Raw genomic sequence first — 10,382 nt, forward strand, 5'->3', positions numbered from 1 at the left:
ATATTAAGAGTTCTGTCCCAATTCCCCGCTTGCCAACCCGTCCTACTCTGTATCGAGGAGGAGGAGGGGAAAGGAAGGAAGAAGTAAAGCAATAAACAGGGACAGGGAGAAGAGCCCTGCAGTGTACATAGATGCCAAAGACTTCTGTTGGGAAATTCTCTGTCCCGCCACCTAGGAATGAACAAAGCTCAGTTGGAGTCTGAGTCAGAGGTGCCAATCCCCCCTCCACCACCCCCCCCAGGAAGATGAGCTGGAGCTGCTGGCATCTTCACCGCTACTGCTGGAGTCTGAGGAGCTGCTTTCTGCCTTTCCCCCATGTTCCTTCTTTTCTTCAGAGCCCCGTGAGGAATGGGAACAGTCCCCATTTGTCTCTGAAGACGCCATCCCAGGAGCCTGTGACCCTGCTGTTTAAAATAGCCCGAAGCCTTAGTGCCAAAGCACTAGCTATGCATTATGGAGATAATGTATCAGATAAGCTTCCTTAAGGAATGAGCTCTATTGCTATTGGCCATGAGTGTAATGTTAATAAATAAACAATATATATTAACTAAGATGTCTTTATTTCTTTTGTGATTTATCACTATGCTTTAATTATGTTCAATTTGTAACAATGAAATTGGGGGTCACCACAACATGAGGAACTCTATTAAAGGGTCGCAGCATTAGAAAGGTTGAGACCACTGGTCTAAGGTTTATTTCTACCTCAATTGCTGGCCCCTACCCAGCCTGGCCCTGGTCCGGGCTTGGGCAGGAGGCAACCAACTGATGTGTTTCTCTCACATCGATTATTTCTGTCTTTCCCTCTCTCCCCCACTCTAAACATCCATGGGAAAATATCCTCGGGTGAGGATTAAAAAAAGCAAACAAAGGTGGGTAACCTGTTCAGAAGGTCAAATCTTCAAAGTGCATGCAAGCAGCTCCTCCTACCCGGTCGGGACTGAATGTTCTTGAGCATCTCCAGGAAGGCCCGCGGGGATGGTGCCTCCACATTCTGGAAGGTGTTCTGGACTCTGCCGAACAGGATGAAGTATTTCGTCTCCAGACAGATGAACCCGAAGTGGTTCTCATCGAACAGGATGAAGACTCCAGGGAAGCGCCAGGGGTAGCCTGAGCCACATGTGGTAACAGTGTCCACGCCATAGCAACACATCCTGCAGGTTCGGGGGTAGTTCTGGAGTCTGGAGGGCACGCCCACAGGCAGAACAAACGGGACAGGCTGCTCCTCCGAAGCTGCAGCCCCGGACTCCCCGACGCTGGGCTGGGCAGGGCTCTGCCAGCCATGGCCCCCGCTTTCCTCAGTCCCATCTTCTTGCTCCCAGATCACCTGCTGGTCAATCTCCAGGACCACGCTGTAGAGCGTGTTGAAATTGCGGAGGATCTTGCCATCTCCCAGCTGGATGCGGCGCCTGAGGTGGATCTCTAACGTCTGGGTGAAGTCTCCCGTGATCTTCGTGACCCTGGCATACTTCCCATGGAAGCTGAGCATGGCAATCATTAGGCCGAAGCGATGGTATTTGCCTTGGAAGAGGCCTGGCCTGATGAGGTCGTCCGGGTGGCTGGGCGGGAGGTAGAGGCGGCGGTAGGTCAAGCAGTCATACCTCAGTCTGTCCTTCTCCACCAGCACCCGCCCCCAGTCCTCCCTAAGCCGCGTTGGTAAATCTTTAAGGTGGTCTGTCTTGTTGCACTGGGTGCTGAACCTGTTCTTCCCAATCTGAATGTGGCGGCTGTGGGGCCTGCTGTGGCGGCCTTCCATGCACTCCACCGTGGCTGATTTCCTCTCCGTCAGGCGAATTCTGAACGAGGGCTTGAATTGCATTGGGCCATCCACATGGAGGTTAAGGCAAGGCCCGTACGTCCAACCAGTAATGAGTAAGCCATCCACCACGACATTCAGCAATGTTTTATAGCCCTCAGTATCTAGCTGCCACAATCCCAAAATGCCTCTGTATGGGTGGAAGAGCTTCGCATAGACTTCTCGATAAGACATACCCATCATCTCCAGGTTCTGCAAGTTTTCATGAAGGCCAAACTCCTCCCGGCAGCGCCGTCTCCAGATGCTGTCGGTGTGCAGGATGTGGTGAAATTTGGTGCAGGCCAGGGCCAGGCTGGGCAGATCAGTGCCGGGGAGCGAGCCGAAGATCTCCACCAGCACCTCCACCGGCAGGTCCTGCAGAGAGCAGTGCCGGGGCGGCGGGGGCGGCCTGGGGCTCGCGATTCCTCCACTCCCCGCACAGCACGGCGCTGCCGCGTCCGCCTCGAGGTGCTTTTCTGCCTGGGCCGGCTTGCCCTGGGGCGCTGCCTTCTCAGCTGGGCCCTGGCACTCCTGATGACACCGCTTGCCTTCTGCTGTAGCCATCTCAGCTGGGCGCTGGCGCTTCTGAGGACACCGCTTGCCCTCGGCCTTTGCCTTCTCAGCTGGGCGCTGGCACTCCTGAGGACACTGACATGCCCGCGAAGAGCCCAAGCCACAGAGGCAAGCGCACTCCTCCATGCCTCCAGGCGTAACAACCCCCACAGCGTGGGCCAGAGCGCCTCAGTGGGGTTTTAAGTTGGGTCAGTCAACCCTAGAGTCAAGCCAAGGCCCCCAGGGCCTAGCCACGCCCCCTCAGAGAGGAGCCAATTGTAGGACTTTAAACCCATACCATTAACAGTTGCCTCCCTTTCCCAGTGCCCCCTCCCTGTCCTCCCGCCCTAGCCCCAGGCAGTCACTAATCTGCTTTCTGTAGAGATAGGCCTCTAGGGATATGCCTATGGAGGGGGGGGGGGGGGGGGGGGCGGGGACATTTCACAGAAATGCAGTAAAAAAAAAACACACACTTTGGTATATCTACACAATGGAATATTGTACTACACTGCGGTAAAAAAGAAGGAACTCTTGCCATTTGCAACAGCATGGATGGAACTGGAGAGCATTATGCTAAGTGAAATTAGCCAGTCAGAGAAAGATAAATACCACATGATCTCACTCATTTGTGGAATATAGAGAACAACATAGACTGATGAACAGGGACAGATCCAAAGACAGAGAAACAGCGATCAGACTATCAATCCCCAGAGGGAAAGTAGGGGAGCTAGGGGGTAAGGGGAAGAGATCAATCAAAGGACTTGTATGCATGCATATAAGCCAAACCAATGGACATGGACAACAGGGAGATGAGAACATGAGTGGGGGCGGGGGGGAGGTTGGGGATTAACGGGGGGATGAGGACACATTTGTAATGCCTTAAACAATAAAGACATTAAAGATTAAAAAATAATAAAATAAAAAACATCCATGAGAATGTTTAAAAATCGGACCCCTCGTACATTGCTGGTGGAAATGTAAAATAGCGGGGCCACGTTGGAAAACGAGAGTCACCAGAAGGCCCAGAAGTTCCACTTGTAGGTACATATCCAAAAGAAATGGAAACATGTTCACACAAAATAAGTGTACACAATGTTCATAGCGGCGTTATTCATAAGAGCCTCAAACCGGAAACAACCGAAATACTCCTCAACTGGTGAATGGGTAAACAAAATGTGGTATACCCATACACTAGAATATAGCATACATAAAACTTTAAAATGTTATGCTAAGTGAAAGAAGTCAGTCACAACTAAGATGTCTTTAAATAGAAACACACATAAAACAAGATGATGTACTAACTGATGGATGGGCAAGCTAGGACCAGAGGCTGGAAGGAGACTAGCTCTGCCTTTTGGCCAACAATAATGTTTTAGTACTTGCTAGAACGTAGAATGTTTCTGCTATATTATAGAACATGAAGGGAATTTACTATAAGCATGTAATATCTGTCATTTTCGTCAGAAAGTAATTTGTTTTTAGAATGCAATGAACAATCTATACTTGCAGATAATAAAATGAATGGATTATGCAATAGAAATATGAACAATTTTGTGAAGAGCTTATTTATGGCAAAGAAAATTAAAGAGCAAAGAAACAGGAAATGATGCTACTCTAATTACCAATGGGAAGAAAGCAATTGTGTTCACAAGAATCATTTTTTAAACATGAGATTGACGACATTTTTGTAATTTGATCAATGTACCCAAGTATCGGATAATTTGTGATTTCTTTTAAGTGGTGGAAAGGGGAAGTAATTGGATTTTTAGGGAGTGTTCCCTGTGGGTCTACTCCCGGGACTATATTGAAGTGTAAATACATTACATTACAGGGGTGAGGAACCTTTTTTCTGCCAAGGGCCATTTGGATATTTATAACATCATTTGAGGGCCATACAAATGAAATGAAATGAAATTATTGACAATTAGGCTGCTGCAATTTGGTCAAACCTTTAAATTACCCCTATGCCTTGGGAGGGCCAGACCAAATGATTTGGGGGGCCTTATATGGACCTCAGGCAGGACGTTCCCCACCTGTGGATCAGAGGATCACTTTATGAAATGGCTGGCACTCACCAAAAACTCAATAAATATTATTAAATGAATCTTAGATATTGTTGGGCTCGGGGTGGAGATGGAAGCCCCGATAAGAACAGCTGTCAGTCATACTGTCAGCCTCCTGACCCCCTCAGCCTGGCAGGGAAATACAGCAGCCCTGAGAAATACACAACACATGATAAGTACTAAAATACTAGCTATTATTAGCTCTGTACACTTTTTATCTAATTGTACTAAGGCAACAAGACTCTTTCTACTGAAAATAAAGTGCAACAGAAGGCAAAACTCCCAACAGAGGGAGGGTGTTGATGAAATGCAAGGGGATGTGTGCAAACAATGAGAATCCTAAGGTCTTCCCTGAAGAGGGCTACACAGAGGCCACATGAACCATAGAGGGAGTAGGATTTGGAGCCCCAGGATGTGGATTTGAGTCACTTGAGCACTTGCTTGTATAGGTGTTAGTTCTCATTCAAAGAAGGGCTCCTGCCCTGGCCAGTGAGGCTCATTTGCAGCAAAAGCAGGTTCCATTCTGGTCAGGGCACATGCTGGGGTTGAAGGTTCCATACCCCATCAGGGCGTGGCTGGGAGGCAACTGATCAGTGTTTCTCTCTCTCTCTCTCTCATATGCATGTTTCTCGCCACTCCTCTCTCTCCCTTCCTCTCTCTAGTAAAAAAATGGAATAACTTTATTTTGAAAGCAAAGAGGGGCTCCTGCTGGTTGGAGGCCTGGATTGAATAACCTGTACCATCTTTCTGAAACTCGGTGGCATACATTTCAGCCATTTGCCTTTGACCCTATAGAAGCTGGAAAAGGACAGGAGACAGAGAAGCTTGGTGGGAATTGGTTTCTTTTTCTTTGCTAGGATCTAGAATCTTCAACAGTTAATGTTATTAAAGGCTAAGATCAGGTAGGTAGGATTAAGGCTGAGGAAGTGCCCCAAGCCCCCCTGCCCCCATGCCAGAGACCTCTTCACCACTTTACCCCCAGCCCTACCCCACAAGGCAGTGAGTAAAGTCTTAAATAACTTGAGCTGGAATAGGCAGCACTACAGGTTTCCATACTTGGGAGGTGACCTTGAGTCTTTCTCAGGCTCAAAGGAGAAAATCAACCCCACTGGGTGCCCTGGAGGGCTGTGTGCAGTTTGGAGGGCTGGAGGGCATGGAGCTGCCTCTTGGGTGCAGGATAGAACAAAGGAGGGGCTATTACCTTGAGAGTGGTCCTAAATGCCCCACACCCAGGTCACTGCCACATCCCACAACCAGGGCAGACAATGCCCTTAGGTCAGACTGGATTTTAACTAAAAAGCCTTATAGGTGTGGGATCCCTTTGCTTGCTGATGTGAACAAACCTGTTAGGTCGGAGAGAGCCCAGAATTGGATACATGCAGATGTGTGATGAGATAATCGACCCTCCCTGGAATTTCTTACAGATCAGCATGCCAGACACAGATACGGGCTCCTCCCTGAATCCACAACGACCCCCACACAGATACTGACTCCTTCCTGAATGCCCTGCCAATCCCCTGTGGCAGGAACTTCCTCAACTCAGGCCTCAGGCCCCTCACTAAACCTGTATTAAAGAAGTGCCGCCCCTCCCTGTTGGCGCAAACTCCCTGGCCCTGTCTCTGGGGCTTCTGGGTTTCGCCCAAGAACATGGATTAAAACCTCTTTTTCCCTTTCTGATCGGCTCAATTCCCTTTTCCTGCAACACGAACCATACAAAACCAACCAAAAAAGACATTTTAAGGCAATTGGGAAAATGTGAACATGGACTGAGCATTAGACAAACTTAAAGCACTCTGTGTCTTTATTAAAAGGGATCATGGCACACTGGTTTTTGTCAAAGATCAAAGGTCTTCTTCATGAAAGAGGTCCACAGTAAAATATCCTGGTTTCTGGGATGAAGTTTGTTTTTTTTTCATGTTTCTTCAAGGGACTCTGCTGCTTGGCTGGCTGGCTGTGGACCCCACTCTTTTCTTCTTTTCAGTAGGTGAGTCTTCATACTGTTTTCTGCCATTTCCCCTCATACTTTGGTTTCTCGCTTTTAAAATTTAAGACAGTTCAGAATCATTCTTATGTGGCTTTTGCTGCAGTGGTTGTCTGTGTTTTACCCACTGGTCCCCAACACTTCAGGATATCACTGCCCAGTTTCTTAAAAGACCACTCTAGCAGGACAATCGTGAGCAGCTGCTTTATTTCCTTTCCTGTGTGAAATGCCCAGCCTGATTGGCTAGGTACCCTTGAACCAGTAGTATGTTTTCCAGTGTCTTTTCAAGTATAATTGCATCATATATGGATACTCCCATTTTTATTTCCTCTAGTCACCCAAAACTTTTTCTACATCCTCACCATGAAGCAGCAAAAATGAAAAATAACTGCAAAAACCCTTATCCCACATGCAGTTAATTCCAGTATGTTCTGCATGTAGAAATTGTTAGGTCGGAGAGAGCCCAGGATCGGATACATGCAGACATGTGACGAGATAATGGACTCCCCCTGGCATTTCTAACAGATCAGCATGCCAGACACAGATACTGGCTTCTCTACCACCCCACACAGATACTGACTCCTTCCTGAATACCTTGCTGACCCCCTGCAGCTGAAACTTCCTCAACTGAATACCTCAGCTCATGTCCCCGCCCCTCACCCAACCTCAGTATAAAAAAAGCGCCCCCCTCCCTGTTGGTGTGAATCCACATGCCCTGTCTTTGGGGGTACATGGGTCTCCCCGGGACACAGAAATAAACCTTTTCCTTTCCTTTCTTTTCTGATTCATTGGACTCTCTATTTCTTGCGCCGCCTCCTGACTCACCTAATCTAACAGAAATCCAAGTAAAAACAACGGGCAAATTCAATCTGAAAACACAATGAAACAGCATTGTGTGCCAGGAATGTGCAAAGTAAATTGGCTTCAGAGAGCTTGTTTGGAGGTCCTAGCAGGGCAGCGCAGCAACTCTGATACCCATGAGAATTTCTTGACAACTGGAAGGAAGAGAATAATCCTTAATGACCAGAGTCATCCCTGTGTGTGTGTGTGTGGCGGGGGCGGGGGGGGGGGGGGGGGTGGGTAGGGGGGGGGTTAGTATCTCATAGCACAAGCAGATTTTGCAGGCCCCTCCAGCAGAGTATGCTATTAACTTTGCATGGTAATAGATGGTAACTAGACTTATTATGATGATCCCATGTACTGTTTATAAATGTCAAATCACTATGCTGTACAGCTGAAGTTAATATAATATTGAATGCCAATTATACTTTAATAAAAAATTCCTTAAAGGATAGATGAACTGATAAATAAGTGAGTGGATGGATGAATGGGTGAGTGGATGGGTGGGCAGGTGGACAGGAGGTGGAGGAGTGAGTGAGTCCCGGGATGGAAGGTTAGCCCAGAGCCCTCTGACCAACACACTGACGTTCCTTCTTGCTGTCTGCAGCCACCACCAGTGTTGTGGGCCTGCTGCCTCCCCATTTGCCCAGGAATCCCATGGAGCCACCTCTGTGTACCGCAGGGGACAGTGTCACCTGGGCTGGGGCCTGTGAAAACCATTCTCAACACAGTCCTCACCAGCTTCCTGCCAGTGATCAGGTGGCCCCACATGACCAACATCCAGGGAAACACTATCTTCTTCTCTTCATGCCTATGAGCTTCTGATTTCCTTGGTGGATTTAGGTTTTTAATAAGCCTGGGTTACTTTCCTGTTTTAAGAAATAAAAAAAATTATGAATTTTAATGAAAAGTCATAAGTAGCCCCAGATCTTGGCTTAATGTCATAAAGCACAGATTCTAGAGTCTGAGAGATGTGGGAATGAGTTCCCATCCAGCCACTGCCCAGCTGGGGGCTTTTAGCAGTGAGGTACCCCTCTGACTCTGCATTTCCTCTAGAAAGAGATAATACTACCTCCTGGCCTGTTGTGAAGGACAAGTGAGATGACATTATTTAGTGAAGGGCTCAGGAAAGAGCCTGGAATACAGTAAGTGCTTAGCAAATGTCCTCTATTGTTATCATTACTATGATTGCTATATGATGGTCCGTGTGAGCTGGAATAAGATCCCAGGTGGGCATGGTGCCAGCTGCAGAGGCTGCAGTTCCAGCTGGGCTCCCTGGAGCCTACACTCTGCCATTGCCATGATGCCCTACAGACCCAGCCCTGCCCAAGTGCCAGCCACCTGTACGAGATGCTGCTCAGCTCCTCCAGGTTGGTGGGCATAAGGTACCAGTACATGTGTTCACACCTCTGCACGTACATCTCCATGCAGTGCAGGTTCATTGTGTACACCTCCAGTGGCTCCACTGCTCACTGCAGGGGGTGGGGGAAAGAAAAAAACAATTATACCCCAACTCCTCACAGCGGATTCTAACTTTATGGATTCTCCCTCCTCCTCCTGGTCCTCTCGTGTCTTCACTGAAAAGAACATCCTCTACCTGGACCAGTCAATGTGCAATTGGGTTTTGTTGTCATTTTCGAAGAAACTCTCTTTCACTTTGTAGGATGAATATTTTTTCAATTTGTTTCTTTGCTAAAACAATTCTATGAGGTACATAACTGTAGCTGTAGCTGGAAATGCATACCATTTGTGATTGGCCTATGTGCATGAAAATGCATAGGGCAATCCAGAGAGCAACAAGGAAGAATGGCAGTTAACTCTGCAGAGGGAGAAATAAGAAATTTAAATGGGAGAAGACTACCTTTCATCATCTAAAATTATGTGCACATACTGTATATATATATATTATTGATTTTTTACAGACATGAAGGGAGAGAGACAGAGAGTTAGAAACATCGGTGAAAGAGAAGCATTGATCAGCTAGCTCCTGCACATCTACTGGGGATATGCCCACAACCAAGGTACATGCCCTTGACCTGAATCAAACCTGGGACCTTTCAGTCTGCAGGCCGACGCTCTATCCACTGAGCCAAACCGGTTTCGGCTATACTTTTTTTTTTAAGCTCAGTATTAGTTAACAACATAAGGAACGGGCCAAACAAAGCATTTTATTTTCAAGTGGTTGACTCTTATGGATCAATTTTCAAAAGTAGTTAGATGTACAGCTGATGCTTGAACAATATGGAGGAGCACTGAAGAATCCAAGTTTAACGTTGATTCCCCCAAAAACTTAGCTCTGAATAGGCTACTATTGACTGGAAGCCTTACTTGTAACATAAACAGATGATTAGATCATTTTGTACATTATATACTGTATTCTTACAATAAAGTAAGCTTGAGAAGAGAGTTAGTGAGAAAACCCCAAAAGAATATATGTACGGCCCTGACTTCTTTGACTTAGTGGATAGAGTGTCGACCTGCTGACTGAAGGGTCCCAGGTGCGATTCTGGTCAAGAGCATGTACCTTGGGTGGGGCACATCCCCAGTAGGGAGTAGTGTGCAGGAGGCAGCTGATTGATGTTTGTAACTCTCTATTCCTCCCTTCCTCTCTGTAAAAAATCAATAAAATATATTTTTTTAAAAAGAATATATATACACTTATAGGATTGTATATGTTTATTGAAAAAAAATCCATGTGTAAGGGGACCTGTGTAGTTCAAACCCATGTTGCTTCAAGGATTAACTACACATCAAGTACTAAGGAAAAGTCTCCAGATTACATATCGAAAGGTTTATTCATGATTCTTTGTATCCTTAGGCCATTACCCATCAAGAACAGACAGTATAAGTCTATGTCAGTTGAAGTAATTTTTACTTTGTGTCGTGATGTCACCAACTTCACTTACTGTTAGTGTCAAATGTTTCTGCTTTTTAATTTTGTTTTAAAAATGTATTCTTATTGCTTTCAGAGAGGAAGGGAGAGGGAGAGATAGAAATATCAATGATGAGGGAAAATCATTGATCACCTTCCTCCTGCATGCCCCGTACTGGGTATCGTGCCCACATCCCAGACATTTGTCCCAACCTGGAATTGAACCCTGACTTTCTGATTCATAGGTCAATGATGAACCACTGAGCCATGTTTAATAAAAAA

At 46.6% G+C, this 10,382-nt stretch overlaps 1 pseudogene; it reads right to left on the minus strand.

Annotated features, from left to right (window-relative positions):
- Positions 1-898: 898 nt before the first annotated feature.
- Positions 899-2,491, minus strand: LOC139018495 (F-box only protein 31 pseudogene; annotated as a pseudogene).
- Positions 2,492-10,382: the final 7,891 nt, after the last annotated feature.

The sequence above is a fragment of the Myotis yumanensis genome, unplaced genomic scaffold, assembly GCF_028538775.1.
Source record: "Myotis yumanensis isolate MYYU_CA2020_CCGP unplaced genomic scaffold, mMyoYum1.0.hap1 SCAF_10, whole genome shotgun sequence".
NCBI classification, from domain to species: domain Eukaryota; kingdom Metazoa; phylum Chordata; class Mammalia; order Chiroptera; family Vespertilionidae; genus Myotis; species Myotis yumanensis.